This window comes from Pan troglodytes, chromosome 17, assembly GCF_028858775.2.
Source record: "Pan troglodytes isolate AG18354 chromosome 17, NHGRI_mPanTro3-v2.0_pri, whole genome shotgun sequence".
Lineage (NCBI taxonomy): Eukaryota > Metazoa > Chordata > Mammalia > Primates > Hominidae > Pan > Pan troglodytes.
Window position 1 is genome coordinate 16,673,573 of NC_072415.2, and position 27,663 is coordinate 16,701,235.

Below are 27,663 nucleotides of genomic sequence, written 5' to 3' on the forward strand. Positions count from 1 at the left end.
TTTTGTAGTTATTAGCACTGGGATTGTCATATAGTGGCTTCTGGAGTAAGCACTGTATTGGTTTTCTGTTTTTATAAGTGTCTGTAGCAGCAGAAATACTGTGGCTTTCTATCTGAATCATATGCTTCATTTCTTTGAGGTGGGTAAACCACAAATCAAAAAGACTTTCTGGATCTCTAGACTGAGGCCAGTGCCTAATGTCTAATTTCCAATTAGTGGTATTTGGGTTTATATTTTTTGCCATTTGCATGTGAAACTCTTAATAATCTTTCATTTCAATCATAATTACTGGGTTCCTTAATGTTTCAGTTTCTGTATCATTACAAAAATTTTCATCACCTGTGTTAGAAACAAGCTATGTGTCTGGTTTGTTATCATTTTTATAGTCTGATTTATTTTCATTTAAATGAAGCTTAGAAGATGACTGATAAGTGTATTTCAGGGACCTGGAGTGTGAATGGAATAAAAAGACATTTGACATGGATTCCTCTGTTCAGGCGCTGCCTGGAATGCAACAGAGTTAGACCCTCCAGATGCATTTTTCTCCTCACAATCAGGGATATGATTCATCAGATTAGAGGGCACTCCTTTTTCCTTTGTCCCTCATTAGAGTTACTATGTAGAAGCTCTTCCTCAGGGCAAGCAGTAATTTTGGAGTTTTCAAAACTTTAACCAATATTCAGCTTGAACTTGTTTGTAATGAATTTTAAAGAAAGTCGTGAATATACAGATAGATTCCCTTTTTCACAATTCTCACCCAGTTCTGGTTCTTGAGACTTTTTTTGTTTTGTTTTTTGGCAGGTGCAAAATGGAAAACAAATTTGCTTGTTTTGTTTCTCAGATGTCTTTTCTGTCAGAATGCATGTTCTAAAATTAGCTTTAATCAAGTATAAACAAAGAAATATTAGAAAATAATTAAAATTTAACTGTGAAACTTAATCTGTGTGTTGCCACTCTTAAATTATGGGATTGTAACTAAAAAGTGAAAAATAATTTGCCTTGGCTTAACATAGGACAGAAACATAAACCGGCAAGCTGAACTCTGTGTTTGTTTGGACTAAACTTAATGCATTATGTGTAAAGTCTACCAGAAATGAATTCAAAGATGATAGGTAGTATTATAAAAGCTTCCTCTCTTACAAAGACTTTACCTCAGCATGCCAGAAAGAGTGAGCCCCTACAGTGCATGTATATTTCTGAAGATTAACTAGAGACTAGGCAAACACTAAATTATTAAGAGCCAAACTGAACACCAATAAGAAAGAGAAGCAAAATTTTAAATTCTAATTCAAATGATATACTATGATAGTGTTATTTATCTAGATAGAATTTCTGCTCATATCCACTTCTAATATATTTTAAGTTCCAGTACTGACAGTGTTTGGATTTTTTAAATTTTAGTAATATTTACTATGTATTTATGTTGAAATGAAGTTATTGTTTGTACCCTGATACCAAAGGTCCCATTCTGCAAGGTAGGATTCTCTTAAAAGGCAACTGGGCTGACTTTTATGACCCCATTCACTCCCTGAACACAGACACAGAAGTCAACTGGTGACCATGAAAGAGAATAAATCTTTAAACTCGGCACTGGTGACCAGCAATATAAAACTGCAACATTTGAACCACTGGCAATGATGACTCTTTTAACACTAGTTTAACTCAGTGGCCATCTTTATTAAATTGTTCATAATTTCTATTCCTTAGTAATATGACCCAATATTTCATGTTACCTTCTGTATTATGAGTAAGGTTATACAAATAAAAGAGCAAGATAATTGCGAAAAATTCTTGCCTCAATTCCAAGGATAAAAACAGCTATGAGTTACTAGAGATAGTAAGAATTACTAGAATAACAAATAGTTACTAGAGATAGTAAGAATATCTTAAGTTTCATAACTGGTTAAAATGTTTTAAAAATTAAATATAAAATTATGAACTATTGGATTCTAAAGGTATAGTCTAAAAGGTCATGTCATTTGGACTACACTTTGTTACTAAAGCAAAAAAAAAAACCTAATATTAAACAAGAAACTTAAATTTTCATATACCTGTGGTTGCTTCTTTTCACTTCTTTCACGCCTTTGTTGTTCTTCCTCTGAAGCCACTGGTAAGGCTTGTTCTGTTGACAAATTCATTGGTTTAGTTCAAATGAACTAAGAACAGTTAGATAAAGACTATAATCTTTATAAAAATAAATAGAAAATAACATTTCTTTGTATTTTATATTTTGAGGGTTTAAATGAAGCTTAATGTTTACTGAAATATTTACTTCTTTAAGAAATACTTCTAATTATCCAAAACTTCAACAAACCACTTGGGGAGACACTAGATATCACCAGGTTCAAGCCATACAAAATCTCAGGGTCACTCACAAATTGTTCCACCCAACATAAATCAACAAAACTGTTGGAAACAAAACAAAATTTTGAAATACAGTCAAAATATACAATGTACATAACAGTATCTTTTTAACAAGACACTAATTGAGTTGGCAGTTACTAATAATTTGCAAAATTATTGTTGTTTATATCTTAATTAGTGTACACCCCATTTTTTACATCACAAATGTTTTCCCTGCTATTCTGAAAAATTTATATTCATCTTTTAAGACTCAGAAAGTAGGCTGGACATAATAGCTCACATCTGTAATCCCAGCACTTTGGAAGGCCAAAATGGGAGAATTGCTCGAGGCCAAGAGTGTAAGACCAGCCTGGGAACCATAGATAACCTTGACTCTACAAAAAATTTGGCAGGTATGGTGATATGTGCCTGTAGTCCCAGCTACTCAAGAAGTTTAGGTGAGAAGATCCCTCGAGCCCAGGAGTTTGAGGTTGCAGTGAGTCTCGATCACGCCATTGCACTCCACCCTGGGTGATAGAGTAAGAACTTGTCTCCAACAACAGAAAAAGAAAAAAAAAGGCTCAGAATGCTGTGTGAAGTCTTCCTTGATTCTAGCTATCTTTCTCCACACACACAGGTGTCTGTTTCATTGCAGTCCCTTAGTACTTTGTCAATTTTTCTAGTGTCACTTTACCACCTGAACTGCACATCATGTCTTTACATGTTGATCCCCTTTGCTGCTAGACTGTGAGGACAATCTTTTGAATCATCTTTGTATAAACAGTCTTAATTTTGCTAAATAATTAGTTATTGAGTTCCTGCTAGGTGTTAGGCACTGGGGTATAAGGAAGGAACATAAAAGCTGTCAGGGATGGCTTTCCTAAAGATCATGCATGAGCTGAGACTTAGAGAGTGAGGTTAGCCAGATTAAGTGAGGCAGAGGGCAGGAAAGGGTGAGCACGTGCCAGGCAGCAACAAGAGAGGGAGAGAAGCCTCCAAGAGAGTACGTATTTCTCTACAAAAGAGGAATGGTGAGGGGGCAATTACCAGCAGCTGAGTAATTCCAGAGAAAAAGGCAGATGGGGAAAGGGCTACGGATGGAGATTTGGGCAGAAATCAGTTTCCTTTTCTTTTCTTTTTTTGGGACAAGGTCTTACTCTGTCTCCCAGACTGGAGCACAGTGGCATGACCTTGGCTCACTGCAACCCGGTCTCCTGGGTTCAAGTAATTCTCCTGCCTCAGCCTCCCAAGTAGCTGAGATTACAGGTGCGTGCCACCACCACTTGCTATTTTTTGTATTTTATTAGAGATGGGGTTTCACCTTGTTGGCCAGGCTGGTCTTGAACTCCTGACCTCAAATGATCCACCTGCCTCAGCCTCACAAAGTGCTGGGATCACAGACGTGAGCCACCTTGCCCAACCCAGAAGTCAGTTTCTGAAATCCTTATATAAAGCTTTAAGATGCTTGGACATTAGGTATTCAGGAGTGGTTCATGGATCTATTTACATTAGAGATAATTAACTCTAAATACTGTGAGGAGCATAAAATTCTGAGACATATAAATAAATGAACAAAGATAAAATATAAGGCAATGTTGCAAAGATGATGCAGGCCTGGGGAGATGTTTTCAGAAATATTTAGGATACAAGTATCAGTGGCCATTATAAGAATGAATTTTTATTGAATGAATAAATGTATATATCCAGGTCCCTGGAGAAATACACTCTGCTCATTACTTTACAAATTTTGTCAAATGAGAAGTAAGATAATATAAATAAGCTGTCTCAGTTACTTGTATTTACTTTACACTTTTTCTGTTTCAGTTTTACTGTGCCAAGGAAATGCATTTGGGTTTTGTGGTGGTTGTTGTTGTTGTCACTGTTGTTGTTTTTTGAGATGGAATTTCACTCTTCCTGCCCAGGCTGAAGTACAGTGGTATGATCTCAGCTCACCACAACCTCTGCTTCCCAGGTTCAAGCGATTCTCCTGCCTCAGCCTCCCAAGTAGCTGGAATTACAGGTATTTGCCACCATGAACAGCTAATTTTGTGTTTTTAGTAGAGATGGGTTTTTCCATGTTGGTCAGGCTGGTCTCAAACTCCCAATCTCAGGTTATCCACCCACCTCAGCCTCCCAAAGTGCTGGGATTACAGGCACGAGCCACCGCGCCCAGCCACATATGGGGATTTTGTTTTAAAAGTTATGTTTCCTGGATCTACCAAGCTCATGAGAAAATAGAAGCAAACAAGTCATTTGCATAGGTAAGAAACTTTGGATTTCTAGCTTGTCATCACTACTCTAGAAGATTATCATCATGTTTTATAAAACAAAGTGCTAATTCTAGACATAAGGGGAAAAAGAAATTAAAACTGTAGGGGTGGGGGGAAAATATTGCATAATTTATTACTGTTGACCTCATCATATGACTGATTAAGGGCACTGCATTTAACTTGTATGTGAAGTAGACCCCATATTAGCTGCAGTTAATCAGTAGACCAGGTGTTCTAGCAGAATTAAATTTGATGCTCCTGTGTTATCTTTAAATGACACAGCTCTTCTGAAAACCCGTACTCACAGTGCATGATTATCCATTAAGACAAGGTGATGGAATGTGTGAATACAGCTGAGGAGACACCACAAGGCAAATGCTCAATGGTTCCCATTAATATTGGGAAAATCAACACTATAAAACAGAAAGCCATAGGCATTATTTAATATTTGGTTTTGGAAGGTATTTTTAGTGACATTGCATACAGTTGTACTGAATAATTGCAAAATTAGAGATGTAAAAATGAAACAAAGGCACATTGTGTTTGAGTAGGGAATCTGTAGATGTGTAGCTGGTTTTCCCATCCAGTCCCAAAATTCTAAATATAATCATGGTACCCACACTCAAATTTATGTTAAATAACAACCTCAATGAAATTACTCTTTCTCCTCATTCTCTTTGTTATTTATATATTGCTTTCCTTAAGGGAAGAATACAAATGCCTTGCTAAGAAGCATTCTGTTTGGTGGTAGGCTGCATAAGGGGAGTAAACACAAAGTCCATTTGACCACAAAATGACTTTTTAAAAGTCAGAACTATGGTAGCATGAAGCCAACCGAGGTAATCTAGAATAAAATTTTCTATGCTTCTTTCCCTTCTTTGCTCTCTCTCTACTCTAATAACTGCGATTCATGCAGGTAATGAAGAGTATAATTCCCTGATAGAAACACAGCTCCAAAATTAATCCTTTCTTTAACTATGAGGTTCACGTGTCCAAAGTCTGTAGTTGCTGTCTGATTTTTGATCACGGATGGTGATACAGATATTTATCGTTAACTCACAACTTCCCAAATCTTTGAAAAGTCTTACTATTGATGGTTCAACTAGTAGAAACATAATCTAAAATATCTGAAAATAAAGTTTATATTTATTAGAATGTAAACAGTAATACAAATTGTAATAAGTTGTAAACGTTCTTTCTTCACTGAAGCAGTACCACGTTGTCCTCTACCCCACAAACACACCACTCCCTCATGGTCTAACGTATTTTAAAAGTCCTGTAATTGCTATTAACTCAGACAAGTTTACTTAACTTGTTCTAAGCTTCTGTTATTTACTATAATTTACTTTTAATCACTCAACGATCTCTATTATATATGTTGTTTTCCATGAGAAATTTGTTTATTAGTAATTAAGATACTTCAGGGATAAGAAAATATTTGAATAACTAAGTTTGTGCATAAACACATTAAGGTCAAATACCCATGACATTATTGTGTGTTTCTGTGTACTAGAGACAAAAACTTCAAAAAAAATTTTAATGAATATACATTAAATTAAAAACTGCTTTCATTAAACTGATATAATCTTCCCTCAATGCATGAATACCTTCAGAATTCACACAGACCAGAGAATTGTATAAAATATAATAGCCTTAAAAATCTTATTTGTAGCTGGCACAGTGGCTCCTGCCTGTAATCCCAGCACATTGGCAAGCCGAGGTGGGCAGATCACCTGAGGTCAGGAGTTTGAGAGCAGCCTGGCCAACATGCTGAAACCCCATCTCTACTAAAAATAGAAAAATTAGCAGGGTATGGTAGCATGTGCAGGTAGTATTGGCTACTCAAGGGGCTGAGGCAGGAGAATTGCTTGAACCTGAGAGGCAGAGGTGGTAATGAGCCAAGACTGAGCCACTGCACTCCAGCTTTGGTGACAGAGCAAGACTCTGTCTCAAAAACACAAACAAACAAACAAAAAACATAATCATTCCCATATAAGTCTATGTTCACAAAAGATCTGAAGAGTACACAACACCGTGAGACAGGACAGACATATATTTTAAAAGTTATATTCCTGGTTTCTGTAAAAATAAAACGGTTGAATTTAAGCTTTTAAGACAAGTCAAGGAAAAGAGCAAAAAATGCAAAAGTGAAACTTGAAAGGTCATTTCCCCATCAAGGGCTCATGATCACTGGACATTCACAAACTATATTGTTCAAAACATTAGTTCTGAATTTTGATCCGAGTATCCCTGGAGTTTCAGTTTCATTCAAGGATGTCCAAGAGGTCAACTAAGACAATATCATTTGCTATTTTCAGTTTTCTTTTCTGAGAATAGCACAGCAAACTTCTTCAGAGAAAAGAATTGTCCTAACTTCATAGGCTAAAGGCTCACGAGTCATAGTTCTAAGGACATTTATCAAACATGGTGGTGCATGCTTGTATTCTGAACTTTTCAACTTTAAACTCTCATATACTAAATATTAATAGATACAAACTGATTAAAGAAAAGCCCTCTTAATCTGACATTATTTTTATTTTTCTTTCTTTATTCATTTATCAGCAACAGGAGAGTCTAATGAAATGTGGTAAAGTGGTATAAGGGAATACAATGAAAAGTGTAAAATGAATTAAACCAGAGATAATCATGTCAATGTGGATACATCTGGAAAATATAATACAAAATACACCAAAGAAAGTGGCAGAATAGTATGTAAAGTGTATAACCACTCACATACCATTTTAGGACACAAAAAATTCTGCATATTATTTCTGAGCATCACAATATAGTTAAAGATTTCAAAAGGGCATTGAAATGAAAAACAACCAACTTATGATGTTGGTAGCCACTATGCAATCATGTTTTAAAAACCTTAACACCAAAAAGTCTCAAAATCACCGTTTTAAAAGACTGTGTCTAACAGTTATAAATGAATAATTACTTTCCTCATTTTTAATAGTCAAAGATGCCACAAACACACATACACACACATACACACACCTATACATACACATGCACACACAGTCTTGCTCACTAGAACGTCTGATTGGCTTCAGATCATCAGTGTAATAACACTAGTAGCAAGCCTCTAAAGTTAAAACAGAAACTGACACGTTAATAAGTAAAGCTTTCCTCTACATAAAGATCAGAACTCCAACTAGCACATAAATCAATGGAAATATCTTGGAGTCTCAAAATTCAGTGCTTTGAATCCCTGACAAGTATGAAAATTTTATACTGAAAACTTCATGCTATTCAAAACATTAAAAGAGAAACATCTGAGTTAAAGCTTACATTTTTAAAATCTTTTTTATGCTTCTAAATTTATTTTTATTCGAATATGGATACCAACAATAACATTTATGTCAATGCCTTCCATTCAATTTTGAACAAACAGAATTAGGGGTAAGAATAATGTGAGTACTTCCAATCATTTAATGTACTTATTTCCAGCATTCCATTTGTATTGAATATGTACCTGCTCTCAATGTCTGTACATTCTTTTTTGTACTGCTCCTTTCACAGCAGGATCTTCCATTTCAGTGCTAGGCTGAATGGGTTTTAAAAGAAAATGATTCATAAATCATATATATTTTATACAATGTGGAGTTAGTGATTCAAAAAATATACATAATTAATTACCTTCAAGGAAGGATGTTTTGCAGGAGGCCCTACAAAGCAAAAGGGATATGTCATCAATTATATGTAAGTATGACAGGGCCAACCAAACATTCATGCAGTGTTACTGTCGAGCTGAATTCTCAGGCCTGGCTACAAAAATAATTACTTAAGGTTTTGAGGGTTCTTCTTGGCTTCTTCTTTTCATTGCCTAGGACAGCAACATGACAGAAACCTAATGAGGAAAATAGGAATATAGGATTCCTAAAATGCACAGCCTACATTTCAGTAGTGAGATTATGTTTCAAATGCCTATACCTAAAATAGAAAAGCATGGATATCACCGTGAACATGTGGGCTGATGAGAAGAAAAGGGACCACTAAACAGACGAGCAAATCAAACCTGAGGGAATCGATGTCCAAGCTGATGGTGAATGTACAGAGTATTTTAACTCAACACATCAGAGGCATTGCTGCCAGCACAGCACAAACAAATTCCCCTTGTCTTGTCACTTAGGAAATATACAGTTGGGATGACAGTTCAGGTGAATGTGTGATTCACCTCTCATCAAAGAAAGTGTTCTACATTGATCAGCTAGGATACACACTTATGAAATAACAGCTAATCAAACTACTCATTTTTCCCATGATCACATGGGCTACTGCAGCACCAACATTTCTCCTATCCCCTCATGTGGCCTTGAGTTAGAGCTCCTTGATCCACTTGTGTGAGGTGGTCCATAAAACACATCAAATAAACCATGTCGAATAAGCTTCCAATATCAAAATATTTATCAAAAAAGAAAACACTGAATTACCACAGACTTGCTAGATACGAATACACATTTATATTTCAAAATCAGTGCAGTATCTATTGAAAATGAGAATTTTGGTATTCACAGAATGAATTTTATAACACAATTGCTTCTAAAATTAACTAAATTTGGTATATCATCTTACACTGTAAAGGACTTTTATAAAGCAGCTATCATATCAAAGAACTGGCTATCCCAAAAAAAATTAGCCAAAGCATCTATATGCAACTTAATCACATCTTATTCACTCATGTCAATGAAACTTCTCTCTCTGAGGCCTGACAATTATGAAGTGAAATGAGCTGCTGTGGTTTACCCCAATTCTAGCACTCCCTCCTGCCTCCAGTACTCTCCACAGCAATAACCTCTTTTGTGAGACTGGGCATATGCTGAAGCAACTGGAAGTGAGTTGTCTCAAGTTTACTTGGCTTTAACTCCCAAGACCCCAGCAAATGTCTTTCTTTCTTCCCTCTGTGTCCTTTCACAATCCCTCTTCCTTTGAAAAAGGGATTTTTAGATCTGTCATCCTGATGCTTCCCTTCCTAACTGCTTTTCATGGATAATTGTGACCACTTTTTTCATCTGTATTCAGCAGTAGTATACACCTGTAATCTCTCTTTTTTCATCTCATTTTCCTTCCCCTGTAGCTAGAATGATGCTCAGAAATAAAAGAAAATTAATGCTTTCCCTGGATTCTGTTATTATTCAAATTGCTCTCCAGTGGTTCTTTTTCCAGATTTCTCTAAAGGAAAGCTATTCCCTTGCTATTCAGAGCTGTGTCCAAGGACCAGCAACAACATCACCTGAGTACTCATGAGAAACGCAGACTCCCATACCCGCTAAATCAGAATGTGCAGTTTCCAGAAGCTCCTCAACTAATTCATGACGATCTGAATGCCCTGTTCTACACTTTATGTGATTCCATATTAGTTTACCCTAATTGCCCTTTTTGGCCTAGCCTCAATTTCTTCCCTATTATGTCTCTGAATTTAATACTACATTATAAGCCATAATGTTTCTAATGAACTTTTAATCAGGTAATACCTTCTCTAATTAATTTCTTTCCATACATCACCCAACACTATTCTTTTCAATTATGTTAATTTAGCCTATATGATAGTATCCTATGAGGTTACAACATTTTCTTTAAAACAAAATTATAGCCATACATGGCTGACCATTTATGGTGATGTTCATCTATGGTAGATAAAACACAGGTCTGTGTGGTAAAATACCTCAATCCTTAATGCCTCCCCAGTAGTGAGGATGACAGCAAGAGTAGGAAAATGTTACTCTAATTCTCTGACACATGTTGGTACTGGAAGCTCACTTTATCTTCCTTCCTATTTCTAACACCCTGTTCTTCCTTTTTCTACAGATCAATTTGACTTTACTACCCTCTATTACATATATCTGCATATGTGTTTTTATTTATTCCATGTACACTCTGCCCTCCTCATCTTTCTTTCTCTTTTATTCATTTCCTCTTCCCTCTCTCCTGACTTGCCTTAGGTCTTAGAGTATCTTAAAATGGAACTCACAACTCAGCTCCTTTAGTGGTACTCCCAATAGAATCAACTGCTGACCCTTGGTTAGAGACACAACTTATCACTATTTCACTTCTCCTTTACTTATTATACAGCTAATAGGACATTTTCTTTAGCTATTAGACTCTATTAGTGCTCATATTTTCAAAGAAACGTTCCATCAAATGACTTTTTTTTTTTTTTTTTGAGACAGAGTCTCACTCTGACACCCAGGCTGGAGTGCAGTGGAGCGATCTCCGTTTACTGCAAGCTCCACCTCCCAGGTTCACACTATCCTCCTGCCTCAGCCTCCCAAGTAGCTGGGACTACAGGGGCCCACCATCACACCTGGTGAAGTTTTTGCATTTTTAGTAGGGATGGGGTTTCACCATGTTAGCCAGGATTGTCTCGATCTCCTGACCTCATGATCTGCCCACCTCAGCCTCCCAAAGTGCTGGGATTACAGGCGTGAGCCACCGCACCCAGCCTCCAACAAATAACTTTTTAAATAAAATACGGTTCTCACCTTCTCCTTTTCCATTGACTATTCTGTTTCCTTTTCCATGGGAAGGTCCACGTAAAGGCTCTGACACTTTCTCGGGGACACACTGCTAAGGTAATATCAAGAATTAGTTTCCATTTTAAAATTATAATGAGTTGCATCAAGACTTTCTTATCAATCTCTTTTTATGAAACTGGGTCTCACTCTGTCAACCCAGGGCTAGAATGCAGGGGCCTGATTATGGCTCACTGTGGTCTCAAACTCCTGACCTCAAGCAATCTTCCCACCTCAACTTCCTGAATAGCTGGAACTACAGGTGCATACCATCATGCCATGCTAATGTTTTTATTGTTATCTTTGTAGAAACAAGGCCTCATTATACTGCCCAGGCTGGTCTCAAACTCCTAGGCTTGAGTAAATCTTCGACTTCTGCCTCCCAAAGTGTTGAGATAAGCAGTGTGCACCACCACACCCAGCCCTAATCAATTTCTTTAAATCAATCTCAATGTTGCCCAGGCATGGTGGCTCACAACTGTAATCTCAGCCCTTTGCAAGGCCAAGGTGGGTGGATTGCTTGAGTTCAGGAGTTTGAGACCTGCCTGGGCAACATAATGAGAACACATCTCTACACAAAAAATACCAAAAGGAGTCAGGCATGATGGTGAGTGCCTGTAGTCCCAGCTGCTTGGGAAGCTGATGTGGGAGGATCACTTGAGCCTGAGAGGTGGAGACTGTAGTGTGCCAAGATCATGCCACTACACTGCAGCCTGGGCAACAGAGCAAGACCCTGACTCCCCAAAAATATCAATTTAAAATGTGAGAATGAAGAGACATACAAACAAAAAAGAAGCCTAATTGGTCAATGAAATATGAGCTTAAGCCAAGAAAGAAAAGAAACAACATGAAGTACAATAAAGTACATGGGGAAATAGATCTATAACAGAGCCTTTTGGTCTTTCATATCCCTGATAATACTAATTAATATTTATGCTACAATTAGTTTTTTGTAAGTACTTCTGTGATAGAGTTTATTACTATAAGACATTCAATTAGCTAAATATGGTCATCTACCACTACCTGAAAGAACATTATTATAACAGAGAGAGAAAACTGGAACTTTCCATCAACGTTCCACCCAGAAAAAGAATTGGTCACCAGAATTCTAAAGAGTAATGTATGGCAGACACATGAAAAAATGCTCATCATCACTTGCCATCAGAGAAATGCAAATCAAAACCACAATGAGATACCATCTCACACCAGTTAGAATGGCGATCATTAAAAAGTCAGGAAACAACAGGTGCTGGAAAGGATGTGGAGAAATAGGAACACTTTTACACTGTTGGTGGGACTGTAAACTAGTTCAACCATTGTGGAAGACAGTGTGGCAATTCCTCAAGGATCTAGAACTAGAAATGCCATTTGACCCAGTCATCCCATTATTGGGTATATACCCAAACGATTATAAATCATGCTGCTATAAAGACACATGTACACGTATGTTTATTGCAGCACTATTCACAATAGCAAAGACTTGGAACCAACCCAAATGTCCAACAATGATAGACTGGATTAAGAAAATGTGGCACATATACATTGTGGAATACTATGCAGCCATAAAAAAGGATGAGTTCAGTCCTTTGTAGGGACATGGATGAAGCTGGAAACCATCATTCGGAGCAAGGACAGAAAACCAAACACCACATGTTCTCACTCATAGGTGGGAACTGAACAATGAGAACACTTAGACACAGGAAGGGGAACATCACACACCGGGGCCTGTTGTGGGGTGGAGGGAGGGGGAAGGGATAGCATTAGGAGATATGTCTAATGTAAATGATGAGTTAATGGGTGCAGCACACCAACATGGCACATGTATACATATGTAACAAACCTGCACGTTGTGCACATGTACCCGAGAACTTAAAACATAATAATAATAATAAAGGGTAATGTATGGCTTGAAAAGGTATATTTAATAGAACCTGAGTTGGGACTAATAAAAAGCTTAAGAAATGTTAATCTAAAATCTCAATGTTAAGATTCCTGTTCAATGATACTAGAAAATATATTGTAACCCTCTTTGCTACTGATGACCTATTTCTAATTTATTTCCTTTTTAATTATGGCACAATTTATCAACATAATACATCAAAACTTATACACCCTTAAATATTAAAAAATAATACAAATGTAAGCAATATTTTAAATACAATATTTAATTGTTAGATACATTAGGTATATTATATTACTTATAACATTCCATTATATAAAAATTCATTTGTCTATTTATTCAGATTAAACAACTATTAAGGCTGAATGTCTCATGCCTGTAACCCCAGCACTATGAGAGGCTGAGGCGGGCAGAACACTTGAGCCCAACAGTTAAAGACCAGCCTCGGCAACAAGGCAAAACCCCGTCTCTACAAAACTCAGCCGAGCATGGTGACACAGGTCTATGGTGACATACCTCTATTGTTTCAACTACTTGGATGGCTGAAGTGTGAGGATCTCCTGAGCCCAGGAAATGGAGATCAGAGTGAGCCAAGATTTCACCAGTGCTCTCCAGCCTGGGTGACAGAGTGAAACCCCATCACAAAAAACAACAAGTAAAATGCTTTTTACATGGAAGACTGTATTCTAGGTACTCCAGGATACACACAAATATGTTTACTGACCTCCAGTAGCCTGTAGTATGCAGGAGCTTCCAATGATTATTTAAACAACTAAATAGAAAACCTTCTGACATTCAAAATTTCAGAATAGGATATAAGGACTTTGAGTGGTTATTTTATTTTTTAAGATGTAGTCTTGCTCTGTCACCCAGGCTGGAGTGCAATGGTGCGATCTTGGCTCACTGCAACCTCTGCCTCCCAGGTTCAAGCAATTCTCCCACCGTGGCCTCCTGAGCAGCTGGGATTACAGGCATGCACCATCACACCTGGTTAATTTTTGTGCTTTTTTTTTTTTTTTTTTTAGAGACAGGGTTTCACCACGTTGGCCAGGCTGATCTTGAACTCCTGACCTCAGGTGATCTACCCACCTCAGCCTCCAAAAGTGCTGGGATTACAGGTGTGAGCCACCACACCCAGCCAAGTAAATATTTTAAATAAACTACAATGACAAAATTATGATGATAAAGTCTTACCATATTGGTATTAAGAGTCTCTGCTTCTAGAACTGGTTATTTGCAGCAAAATACATGTTATTCAATTAGATGAAGTGTTTTATATAAACTCTTCATGGACAACTCATAAAACACACAAAAATCCCTTTGCAATACAAATTTTGAGAACATAAATTTAAATGTCTACGTTTCCACAATTTATATTTTTAAATCAGATACAGTCTTGTTATGTTGCCCAGGCTGTTCTCAAATTCCTGGGCTCAAGCAATCTTCCTGCATCAAACTCCCAAGTAGCAGGGACTACAGGTGTACACCACCACACTCAGCTATTTTTCTACAATTTTTAATATTATTTTAGTCTCACTACAGAACCAATAATATAAGTAGAGAAACAATCTCTCCTAAAAACTATGTGATACCAAAATAATAAGTTTCCAAGAACAAAAGCTGTATGCTATGTGCTGAACCTTTTTGCAACTAAAAGTTACCAGGAGAATTCCATGATTACTACAAATAATTTGATCCACTGAAGAGTTATACAGGCATAAATATTATGAAAGTCACACTCATATGATTTAAAAGTCAAAGTATTAGTATTTATCCAAATAAAGCTTAATCAAATTTCATATTTCCTCTACTGGAGAAAGCATTTCCTAATGTGATTTTCCTCTCACTACTTATTTTCCAGTTCATTTTTTTCAGCTCCTACCCTGTCACAGTACTTATCAATCTTTGTTAGTTACCAAAGTTAAACAAATTTTTTCAATCAACTAGCCATATATATGTTTTTCTCTGACCCACTTTCCATTACCACCATAAAACAATGATAGGTAAACCACTGCTAAGTTTGAAAAGTAAGTACTATGCAAAACTACATTCAGAGTGAGAAAATTAATTTTACAAGAGACCACTTTACCTTAGCAGCAACACTCAAGAGTTCGTTATCCAATGCAGACAATGAATCCACACACAGTTCATGGAAAATGCTTGAGAGCAAAAATACACAATGAAAATGAGCAAGTTGATTTCTTTACAATTTTTTAACTGCCAGTTTATATCCAGCTTTCCCCTCAAAAAAGGAAAGAATAATCTGGGGAAAGGTCAGTGATCTATATATTAAATTATGATTCTTGATATAATTAAAATATGTCCTCTGTTCTAAAAATAGATTTTAATTACCAATTTCTGCCTCCACCTGTCTAAATCTATAAAATATTCAATGAAAACTAACCTTCAGCTTCATAACAAATAGTGACAGTCAATATATTGGCAGAGCCTGACAATAATTTGCCCTCACAAATTATCTGTCCTGAAGCTGAACTTAAAACTCAATTAATGGATGACATAAATTTTGTTACCTAAACTGGAAGAAAACTGATGACCTAAAACAAGGTAGAAAGATCCACTGTCTCTTTTCCATGATCCATCTCTGGTTAAAAGACTAATCTGCATCACTTTGAAATGGCAGTCTTGATTCCTCAACATGGAACCCACTTAGGAATGTCCTATTGCTTTCCTTTGCCCTAAATCGGTACAGGAAATCCCATGCAATATTTGAAAGGTATGAAAGCTACATGTACAAGAATCAAATAACAAAGGTGTATGTTCTTATTGAGAATACTTTTCCCAGAAAGGTTAAAATATCAACAATTATAAAATCCCATTATTTTCACTCTATTAAGTCCTACTTTATTCAGGTCCACATAAACTAGAAAGCCCTTAAAAATTTTCATAGGCACTCAGACACCCAAGGAGAGAGACTGCCAGAAAAACAGAGTCCTGGTAGTTGTACCTCTATTTCCCTAAGTACTATCTAAGTATCTGTCTTCCTATGGGCTCCCACTTCCAGATTCCACTTCTGCAGGGCTCCACAGAAGTCTCCAATCTTCAAATCTTCAGCCTATGAAAGCACAGATTCCTGAAAGGATGGCCTCAAATGACCAGGAGTAGGAGCCCTCTATATCCCTGCTCCTGAAAAACAAGCTAACTGGAGTCTCCATCACCTGCACCCAGCATAGACATACTACCAACTACCCAACTGAACTCCATGACTGATTTGCCAGCCAATCATGCCCCTGACCCAGCCTACATGGACATGGGAATGACATCAGTGAATCAGGAACAGAGGCAGAGGTGAAGAGGCCACCTGTCCTGGGCCACACATCTATGTAGTCCAGCAATCTCCAGCCCCTTAGTACTCCAAGGGCTCTAAGCCACCCCTCTGAAAGTCAGGATGGAAGTAGATGACACTACATTTCTATCTGCTGTAGACACTCCTCCCACTGTCTCAAAATGTTTTAGCATCTTTCAGTAAAATTCTTCAGGTTTGTCAGTCCTTGATTTAAAAAAAAGGAGCAAACTTTTTAGAGCTCCCTTGAACTCTTTATCAAACTTGTCATAAACCCCAATATTTTGATCTCTTATTGAAGAGTCCATACTCCTATCCAATCCAGTGTTGTTTCTCTTCAAACTTGGCCTTTCCCTGCTCATTCCATTCTTATCTACTTCCATTGGGTTCACCAGCTAATTCCATTCTCATACTATCCACTGGGTGCACCGGACTCACTCCCATTTGTATTATTAAAGCACATGCAAATAGGATATAAAAAGAAGGAAGAGTACTGGGCCTTAAAATGAGTTCAAATCTCATTTCTGCCAATTCCTATGTCTAAAAAAAGAAGCATCCTAATCTCTTTGAGCCTCACATTCTCTATCTAGAGAATCACTTGACCAGAATGTTCAATACAGGTAAAAATACTAGAAAGTATTTTAATTCATTCTAAGATTCCTTAAAATTCTGTAATTCTATGTCCTCTTGATTCTGTCTGTAGGAAAACTGGGAATACATACCCAGCAGAATTTGAAAAAATAATAGAACAAAAGAAACAGCAAGAAAAGCAGAGAAGAAAGTTCTAAAAAATCAAGACAAGATTACAGAAAAGTCATGGAAAAAGAAACAAGACTAAAAAAAGTATTATGGAAGTAGGCAGAAATACTTGCCTAAATGGAAAACCAAACTGGGAAGTCAAATAATTTCTCTCTAAGACTTGCCTAAACTTGCTTTTGTAAAACTTACAGCCCTATAGCCAAAGCTAAGTCAGATCTGCCCTAAAGCTTTGATGGTAAAAATAAGATACTGGTTACCACTGAAATTGTCAAATTTATTAGGACAAACTCTTCGACTAACCACATTCTAACAATAACCTTAAATGAGAGTTTAAGGTATTTAAGGTATTTAAACTCTCATTAATTTAGACATTAATTAAATTAACGAATCTGATTAATCTGATTCAGACCTATACCTTGATCCAAGTGCTGCACGGATGTCTATCAATCTATGCTGAGGAGCAAGAGAAGGGATTTGGAAGCCAGGCAGGCTGACGGTCAAACTGTAGGCCAGCTACTTTGTTAATTATGAGATTATAAGGCAATTAATCAACTGCTCTAATCCATAGTTGTTTATTTAATAAACAGTAGGTTGTAGGAACACTGTTGTGATGGCTTTATGAGATGATAAATGCATAGAACATATTAGGATGTCTAGCCCAGAATACAACACTCAACAGATATTAGTTTCTTCCATCTATATTTTCTTAGTTAACATAATTTTTTAAATCTATAAAGTCCTACCTGACTGCAGATTCATCAGAACTTCCAACATCTATTAAAGAAAAAGGTAGAATGCATTTTAAATCAATAATAAATGTACAGAATATTAAAAGCATAAGAATGCACAGTGATGCATGCCTGCAATCCAAACTACTTGGGAGGATGAGGCAGGAGGATCACTTGAGGAATCTAGAAGTTTGAGACCAGCTTGGGAAACATAGTAAGACACTACCTTCATAAAAAAAATTGTGCACACTTGTGTGTATGTTTTAGGTCCTGTTTTTGTTGTTGTTGGTGGTGGTGGTGGTTTTGTTTTGGTTTGTTTTTTAAAAGCATAAGACTGAGGCTTTGTTACAAAGAATTCCTTTGGGAGAATGCCTGGGACCTTATTAGAATTAACATTAATTTTACCTATTGGTAGGTAATTAATGCAGTAAGAACTCTTCCCTTTGTATTTATTAGATGCAAAGAAGAATAAATTTATTAAAATTTGGTATCTACAAGTGAACTGCAGTATACAAGTCATCCTAGCCAAACCCTATGAGATTGAGTAAAAATGTTATTGTTAGCAGAACAGGTGTGATGAGTCAACAGTGTCAAAGAGCATGATTTCTGGACCAAAATATGAGGAGCAGTTAGAGGATACAGTAGTACCCCTTATCCACTATATGTGCGGAAAGACATACTTGACATGTTTTTCTCTGCTCTCACGCCACAGCAACAATCATCAACAAAGAAGGCTTCTGTGACCAAATGTGTGGAGAGTTTTTCCCCACCAACAAGCAAGCAATCATTCCTGCTGATGGCACAATTCAATTCTCCCACCCTATCTTCAGATTACATCAGATTTAATTTATAAATTAAACTTTATCATAGATATGTATGTATAGGAAAAAACAGTTTGTGATTCAGTACTATTCGTGGTTTCTTGCATCCACTGGGGGTCTTGGAATGTATCTCCCACAATTAAGGGGGAACTACTGCACTTATTTTGTTATAACACAACACAGCCTCTCTAGCTCTTCATTTCAAACTGTTCAGTTTAGGATAAAACACCCTATCACCAGAAGCCAGCAAAACATAGGAATCAGACCAGAAACAGGAATCCTTGCAAAAACTTTCCAGCTGCCAGTGGAGAAGAGCTCAAGAGAGATCACTGTGTTACTCTGGCTAATACTCTTCTGGGGAAGGTGCTGGGTGGTTTCCTTAGTTGTAGCTATTTGCTCTGCCCTACATATAACAAGGCCCATGTGCACCTGCCATTTTACCTGCCACAGAAAGAACCGCTGGAAAGATCACTCCTTTAAGAGCTTATCCACATTCGGAGATAAGCTGAAGAAACACTGGGGAGGTGTGGCAGGCTGCCGGGCAGTATTATCTCATGTGAAAAATATATAGAAAGAAAACTATCAATGCCCTTTTACTATCAGAATGTTCCAATGCTTGCCATTCTCCCTAGTAGGAGAAAAAAATTCTTTTTCACCTCACATAAAGCAAAACTCCCTTGCCATCCCTCATAACAGAATCTAGTTGTAGGTGAGTCGTGTCATCATAATACAGGCTGTTTTCAACCTCATCCTCAAAGGAAGAGGATCAGTGAGGAACATATATATTTACCTATAGCATTCACTGCCTGGTCTTATTTCCAACCGAAGGTAAGTATGAAAGACTTTGTGATTCCAGTTTTATAAAGTACAACCCCTTGCGCTTGTCCCCTTCCATTGCTAGACACTGTATCTGGACCCACCTCACAGAGCAAGATGCTCCAGTTTGTGCTGTGTGGTACGGCGTGGTGTCCTTTTCCTCAACCCTTTCCATTATGTGCCAAATACCTATACAAATCATGTTTTCTAAGTATGTAAAGCATACCTCATCAGCATATATCATTCTTTACAATGATAAAAAAGCAAAAGAAAGACAAAAGGACAAAGAATATCTTAAATGACTACCTTCAATTGCCATGGAGCTTTAATTTTTTTAACTATTCAAAAAGATATCCACAGTATTATCCCAACTATATGACTCTTCTGAAAAAAGTAAAACTATGAAGACAGAGTAAAGATCAATGGCTGCCACAAGTTGCTAGGGAGAAAGGGAGAGATGAACAGGCATAGCATAGAGAATTTTTAGGGCAGGGAAACTGTTCTGTCAATAATATAACAGTAATAGATACATGTCATGTCATTATACATTTGTCCAAATTCACAGAATGTACAGCATCAAGAGTGAAGCCTGATGTAAACTATGAACTTTGAGTGATTATAATGTGTCAATGTAAGTTCATCAGTTGTAACAAATGTACCACACTCTGGTGGAAAATACTAATAATGGGGGAGGCTATGCGTGTGTTGGAGGCATGGGATATATGAGAAATCTCTGTACCTTCCTCTCAATTTTGCTGTGAACCTAAAACTGCTCTAAGAAATAAAGTTATTGATTTAAAAAAGATATTCACAGCTGGGCTCAGTGGCTCATGCCCATAACCTCAGCACTTTAGGAGGCATAGGCGGGTGGATCACCTGAGGTCGGCAGTTCAAGACCAGCCTGGCCAACATGGCAAAACCTCAACTCTACTAAATACAAAAATTAGCTGGGCAAGGTGGCAGGCACCTGTAATTTCAGCTACTTGGGAGGCTGAGGCAGGAGAATCACTTGAGCCTAGAAGGCAGAGATTGTGGTTAACCAAAATCACACCACTGCACTCCAGTCTGGGAGACAGTGAAACTCCATCTCAAAGAAAAAAAAAAAAAGATATTCACTGTTTATGCATCCCAGGATCTCCAGAACAATAATTAAAATAATAATAATAATAAAATATGGCCGGGTGCAGTGGCTCATGCCTGTAATCCTAGCACTTTGGGAGGCCGAGGTGGGTGGATCACCTGAGGTCAGGAGTTCCAGACCAGCCTGACCAACATGGTGAAATCCCGTCTCTACTAAATACAAAAGATTAGCCAGGCATGGTGGTGCATGCCTGTAGTCCCAGGTACTTGGGAGGCTGAGGCAGGATAATTGCTTGAACCCGGGAGGTGGAGGTGGCAGTCAGCCGAGATTCTGTCATTGCACTGCAGCCTGGGCAACAGGGCAAAACTCTGTCTCAAAAAATTAATAAATAAATAAAAAATAAAGATATTCACTGAACCTGTTATGATGATATATTTAAGCAAGACACAGTGACCCTAAAAATTAGAGATCATTGAAGACCAAAGTAACAGCATGTGGTCATTATATTTCTCAAATTGAAGTATATGAAATATATAAAATAAATAAATTTAATTGCATGCTTAGGTAAGAAAATATTGATAAAAATGATTGAATATTTTATCTTATTTCATAATTCTAAACAGAGATTTAGCACAATATGAAAACTAGATTATTCATGTAATCAAAATAAAATACAATTTTTATTCTAATTTTAACTCAGAAATTATTATGCTTATTTAATTTAACAATTTTACTAAAAGCTTAATGAGATAAAAAGGACAGATTATAATTACCTAACATTGCTATGGTAACTTATATACAAATACCTGTTAGTCACCAAAAGTCAAAAAGTAACCAGCATTGCAACTTAAGATGGATCATACAACAGAAATTAGTACCAAGTTACCTTATCTTATAATATTATGTGTTATTAAAATAAAATTTTAAAACACTAAAAATTAAATTGGGGCTATAAGCGTTGTGCAGAAAAGATTTCATATAGCAGGCAAGAGACTGCCGTCCTTAGAAAGGCCTGCATGCAAGGCTGGCCCTTGGCTGGTGTTAAGGAAATTGGAATTGGGAGGGTTTCCACCATTCCCTGAGAAGAGTGGCTCACTGTGTCTAAAGTGTTTATAGAAACAGTGTGGTTACTCTGAACATCTGCTTTCCTTGTAAGAGTCTGGAATTTGGGTACATGTAAGGGAGAGTAATTTCCACAGAAAAATTTGGATACTTCATCTCTAATGAGAATCTGGTACTGGTAGACATCACTGCACATATGTTGTCAAAATGTGAGCCTGGGAGAATTAAGCAGATCCCGGGCACTCCACAGGAGAGAACTCCTGGAGGCTTGTGCCTGGTTTCCTCCAGAATTGACCACAAGCACCTTATTCCTCTACTAATTTTGCTTGTCCCCTTTCTTGTTATCAATTAAAGATCTGAGTATGACTATTTGCTGAGTCCTGTGAGTCCTTCTAGTGAACCACCAAACCTGGGGTGGTCTTGGGAAACCTTGACACAAATACATTGTGTAAGATTTGTATTAAGTTGATATGATATATGTAACTGTAATCAGATGGCTATTTCACAGAATAATTTTCCCTAAACTGTTTTTCTTTTCTTTTTTGCCCTTGATATTTGACTAGGAGATTCTTGTATTTCTATATCTATCCACATGAATAAAGCCATAAAAGGAATAAATGACACAATAATGTCAGAAAATAATGTGGAATAAGCAGCAATCCTATTTTAACCGAATAAAAAATAGAGAATCTGGGTGATTGACAATATGTTCTACAATATGAATGTTTCTAGAAAAAATAATGAAAAGGTGGTCAATTTTCTGCAACTCAACTGGGCTTAATTCCTTTTTATAATAATTGTGCAGGTCAGGTGCAGTGGCTCACACTTGTAAATCCCAGCATTTTGGGAGGCTGAGGCAGGAGGATCACTTGAGCCCAGAAGTTCCAGACCAGCCTGGGCAATATAGTGAGATCTCATCTATTAAACAAAAGAAAAAACAAAAAAACCTTAAAAAGAAAATTAGCCGAGTGTGGTGGTGCATGCCTGGAGTCCCAGCTACTTGGGAGGCTAAGGTGAAAGGTGAAAGGATCATTTAAGACCAGGAAGCAGAAGTTGCAGTGAGCCAAGATGGCACCACTGCACTCCAGTGCAGAGCAACAGAGGGAACAGAGGGAAGAGAGGGAAACACTGTATCAAAAATAAATAAACAAACAATTGTGTATCAGGCCAGATATAACCATACAAAACTGTAGTCCCAGCTACTCAGGAAGATGAGGTAGGAGGACTGCTTGAGCCCAGGAGTTCAAGGCTACAGTGAGCTATGTTTGCACCAATGAATAGACACTTTATTCTAGCCTAGGAAACATAGAGAGACCCCATCTCCTATAATAATAATAATTGATTAATTGTGCATCATTCAAGTAAATTGCATAAATGGAGAAAAACGTATGACTATTGAATATACTATAATAGTCTACTACTGATCATAGAGTTCCTGTTTACTTGCTTCTCATCTTTTTGTTTCTTATAAAACTAAAAACATGATTCACCCATTAAAGGCAGTTCATTACAGAACAAGTCAAAAAGTCAAAAGAATTGCATCCAAACTGTAGGATGTGTTATCTACCACTCCCCACGAACAGTTGGATTTGGTCATTAAGAATCAGCAGGACTTTTAACTTGGTGTCTGTGTGCACATGCGTGCACACATATGTGTGTGTATATGTGCATGTGTGTATGTGTATGTGTATAAACTATGACAGATAAAACCATTTTGCTTGTGTAAGAATATGTAATATAACTTGTGCTTCTCATGAAGGAATTGCTTTTCTGTCTTCTGTGCTCAGTAGCTATCCTCAAAAAATAATCTCTTATTTGTGTGGGTGCATGCTGGTTCAGTTTTACAGTTCTTATTGTCATTTATTTATGGTACCAGAAAGGGATTGCTGAGTTCCTGGTTCTAAAGATAGTTACTTTCTTAGTGACACAAATCAATATGTAATACAGTTCACCCTTCAACAGCAAGGGTTTCAACTGCAGCGATTCACTTATATGCAGATGTTCTTCTGCCTCTGCAACCCAGAGACAGCAAGATCCACCTCTCCTCTTCCTCCTCAGCCTAATCAACCTGAAGATCTTGAAGACCTTTGTCAGGATCTACTTATGCTTTATGAAAAGTCAATATATCATTCCTGATGATTTTCTTTCTAACAGCTTCATTTCTCTAGCTTACTTTATTGCAAGAACACAGTATATAATAATGCAGCACAAACAAAATAGGTGTCCATCAACTGTTTGTGTTATCAGGAAGGCTCCCAGTCAGTGATGGGCTATTAGTAGCTAAGGTGAAGAAATCAAAAGTTATACTCAGATTTTCAACTGCACAGGGATCAGAGTCCCTCACCCCTACATTATTCATGGGTCAACTGTAATTATTTGTTTACTAAATATAAACAATTTATTATAAAAATGAAATAGAAGATCCATTTGTACAACAAATCCAATTTGTTATAATGTGACTATAGAGGAAACATACAACATACTAACTTAAAATTTTTTTTTCTTATTTATGCAAAAATATTATATAGCATTTTAGGGATCATAATTAAATAAAGGAATTTTTTTGACAATAATGTTTGAGATTATAAGTTAGCTACAACTACCTTCTTAAATAAATCTGAATTTCCAACTAAAGAAGTTAAATTTTAAAAATTAATTTACATATGTATATACATATATGCACATTTAATTTACATATATTTTTAAACTGGTCTTTTTTTATTAACACTACCTTAATCTTACATCTTACTTTTTACTTTCTTATCAAGAGTAGGACCACCAAGAGAAATAAGAAATTCACTATCAGAAGTCTTACCTGGTTTGTCATTTTTAAGTATCATCTTTTTATGTTCCAAAATTTGTTGTTGAATTCTATGTATACAAAAGTAATAAATAAAATTGCTATTTTAATACTGAAATAAAAATATTTACCAAACATATTAAATTCTAAAACCATTGCAGGCAATATCAGACCTAATAACAGAATTTTAATGTCCCATACACTTCAAATTTTTTAACCTTACAAGATTATTAAGCTTATAATTAAAGAAGAAAAAAAGTGAAGTACTCATAAATGGAGGAAGCATAGCTCAGTAAATGAACTCTAGTTATCTGGACATCATGTAACATGTCCTGCACTCAGAATAAGTCCTCACTCTGTAACTAATAGATATTTTGTTTTCAGACAAGTTGCTTCTCTTAGGCTCCATGGTTTCTTCTAAAAAATAAGGATTTTGCTACCTTACTTCAATAGGTTGTTAGGAAGATGTAATAAGATTACATGTTTAAATGTTCAGGAAATAGTAAAGTAATGGAATGATTTATTCTTGAACTTTATTGCTTGGTGTGTGTTTTTCTATAAGTTCTAATATTCAATTGTTGCAGTTTTCAGAAAATGTTATTAAGTGCTAATTTTGGTTATTAGTTGTATTCTTTGTGGCTTGTAATTCAGGGCATTTTACCTAATTCATAACTAATCTGATTAAAATAGATTACCTAATTGTCTCCCATCACTGAGCTCATCAATCACACCAAAGGCAGAAAACTAATAGGTGTCAAAACCTGGGCTTGGACAACTACCACTCCTTCTCTACCTCCTCAAACTCTGAGCCAGCAGATCTGTGCTAGGACGCTGGATCTCCATGGTCCTCTCCAACTAACAGACAAGACAAAACCCTGCTTTTATTGTTTTTCAGTTCTATGAAGGAAATGCAAGTCGACATTTTGTCATTTCCAAGACATGTACTAGCAACAAGTAACATCCCCTTATTACTCAGCTCTGTTCTCATTTCAGAGATCACCTTACATCAATAGTTGTATAGTGATAATCACAATTTCAATATTGGGTGTCTTCTGTTTTGGTTTCACTCACACTGCTTCCTTGGAGCTACTCAACAAATAGTCAAATGACCTTCCCGGGACTATGCAAAATATGGAATGCTTTCTGAATCTGTGTGCCATCCCTAGGCAGCAGCCATGCTTATCTGCTTTGTATTGATCCAATTTTTAAATATGTGTTGCTGAAACAAGTACAAAGCCCTGTTTGATACATGGATACTCATGAGTTATGGATGAGGCTTAGCTCTGTTAAATCCAACTCACCGACTTTAGATTTAGAGAATTTTATTGAATGGCTTCCTGTGAGGTAGAATTTTAAAATATATTTAAAACTCCTGGAAGAGTTGCGATTAGCCCAGATTTTCATTATCATAGAGACATATTACTTGAGGGGCCAATTGCAAGTTGGTCCCCACTACTCGGTGGAAAGATAACATGGAACCTTCTGCTATCTAACCAAAGCTGCTCCACAGGATGTAAAAAAGCCTCAAGGTACAGATCTGATAGCAAAAGGGAAAGGGAACCCTAATCTCTTCCTGCAACATTATTTGAACATCCCTGACTGTTGAGAGCAATCCCAACTAATATTGGTTAAAGAACAGGCAAACACGGGTCTCAAAGGATAACTTACCATGAATGCCTAGGCTAAGTCTAGCTAAGATGTGGGCTCCAAATAAGGTTTTTAGTGTAGGGTGAAGATCAACTTGCTCAATATTTGTGTGGGTAAAGCTAGGAGGCCTAGCTGCCAGATCAGGGTGCTGGGAACAATGACTGAGCATAAGTACATAAATTAATAAACACCGTAGCTTTGAACTCTATGTATGAATCACCACAAAAACTGAGGGGTCTGAATGAGTGAAGGCATCCTGGTGGCAAAGGTCAATCATTATCAGATTGCAGGACTGGTTACAAAGGCAACAATACAGGAAGTGAGTCCACTGAAACAACAGAATGATCAGAATGGCCTTTTTACCCCTTCTTCTGATTTGTAAAGAAAGATTGCCTTCCTTGGACTTAGGAAACCCCTTAGGTTATTGGAAAATTCAAAGAAGGAAGACACAGGAGATAGCCCTAGGGGAAAATACAAGATTTTCTGCTAAATTGGACATTTCAAGACCCAATAACTAATTAGAAAAGTCAGGCCAGGCATGGTGGCTAGCACTGTGAGAGGCCGAGGCAGGAGGATTACTTGAGCTCAGGAGTTCAAGACCAGCCAGGGCAACAGAGTGAGACCTTGTTTCAAGAAAAAAAAAAAGAAGAAGAAAAGAAAAGAAAAGAAAGGAAAAGAAGTAAAAAATGTGGTTCTTTTTATCCCATGCATGGGGATTATAATTAGAATAAAATGAACAACATTGAGATCCCTAGGGATAAAGGTCTTAAAAATCCTGAAAACATCTTGCACTCTACTTCTAACTAATCTAGACTTCTGCTTGATTTCTGGCTAAAAGGTAGACTAACTCGTTGCTATTTCAAACCATCTGAACCAAACTAGGAACTCTCACCTAATGTATAAGATGGAATAGTTGCAATTATTTTAAACTTCAATTCAACAGTAACTGGCCTTTTAACATAAACACTTACTTTGTCAAACGGCGAGAAATAGCGTAATCTTCTGCATCTCGTCCACACGTCTTGAGTAAAGACATTAATATTTTGCTTAAGAAGGATGTTGACAATACCCAGTGAGTCATAGCGCACAGCAAGCATGAGGGATGTTCTAAAATAACAAAGAAATCACTCCACTCAAGAACTTTAATAAAGACTTTTTTAAACAGCTAGTTTGATACACTTTACCAATTTAATATCCACCTGTCAGTGTAGACATAACATTTTGCATGTACTAGCTTGGGTCTATAAGCATCTAGAGTACTCAAGTGTTCATCTTTGTAAATTGTCACCAAGGCTAAAAGAAAAGGACAACAAGGAAGCCTCTTGTCACACTGGGGTATGACATAATACAAGTTGCTAACTCATAGTCCTTTGATGGCCAAGAAACTGTGCTGAGGTCACTTATCTAAAGTAGGTAAAGATTTAGATGAAGATTCCCCCATTGCTTTCCTAGTCTGATATATTGTAATTTATATCAGCTAGGGGTCAGATAAGAGCTATCTGCAGACTGAAAACAACAACAATAATGATGATGACAATACTAGTAGTCATAAACTAAAAGTCCACACTTTAAAAATTAATAAAACTGGCCAGGTGCAGTGGCTCATTCCTGTAATCCCAG

At 36.8% G+C, this 27,663-nt stretch overlaps 1 non-coding gene and 1 pseudogene across 1 annotated transcript; both read right to left on the bottom strand.

Annotated features, from left to right (window-relative positions):
• Positions 1-27,663, bottom strand: part of LOC104004280 (putative ankyrin repeat domain-containing protein 20A2) — a 48,518-nt pseudogene that overhangs the window by 10,066 nt on the left and 10,789 nt on the right.
• On the bottom strand, positions 25,522-25,624 carry LOC112206359 (U6 spliceosomal RNA). Its single transcript, XR_002940580.1, has one exon. It is a non-coding gene; the product is annotated as a U6 spliceosomal RNA (small nuclear RNA).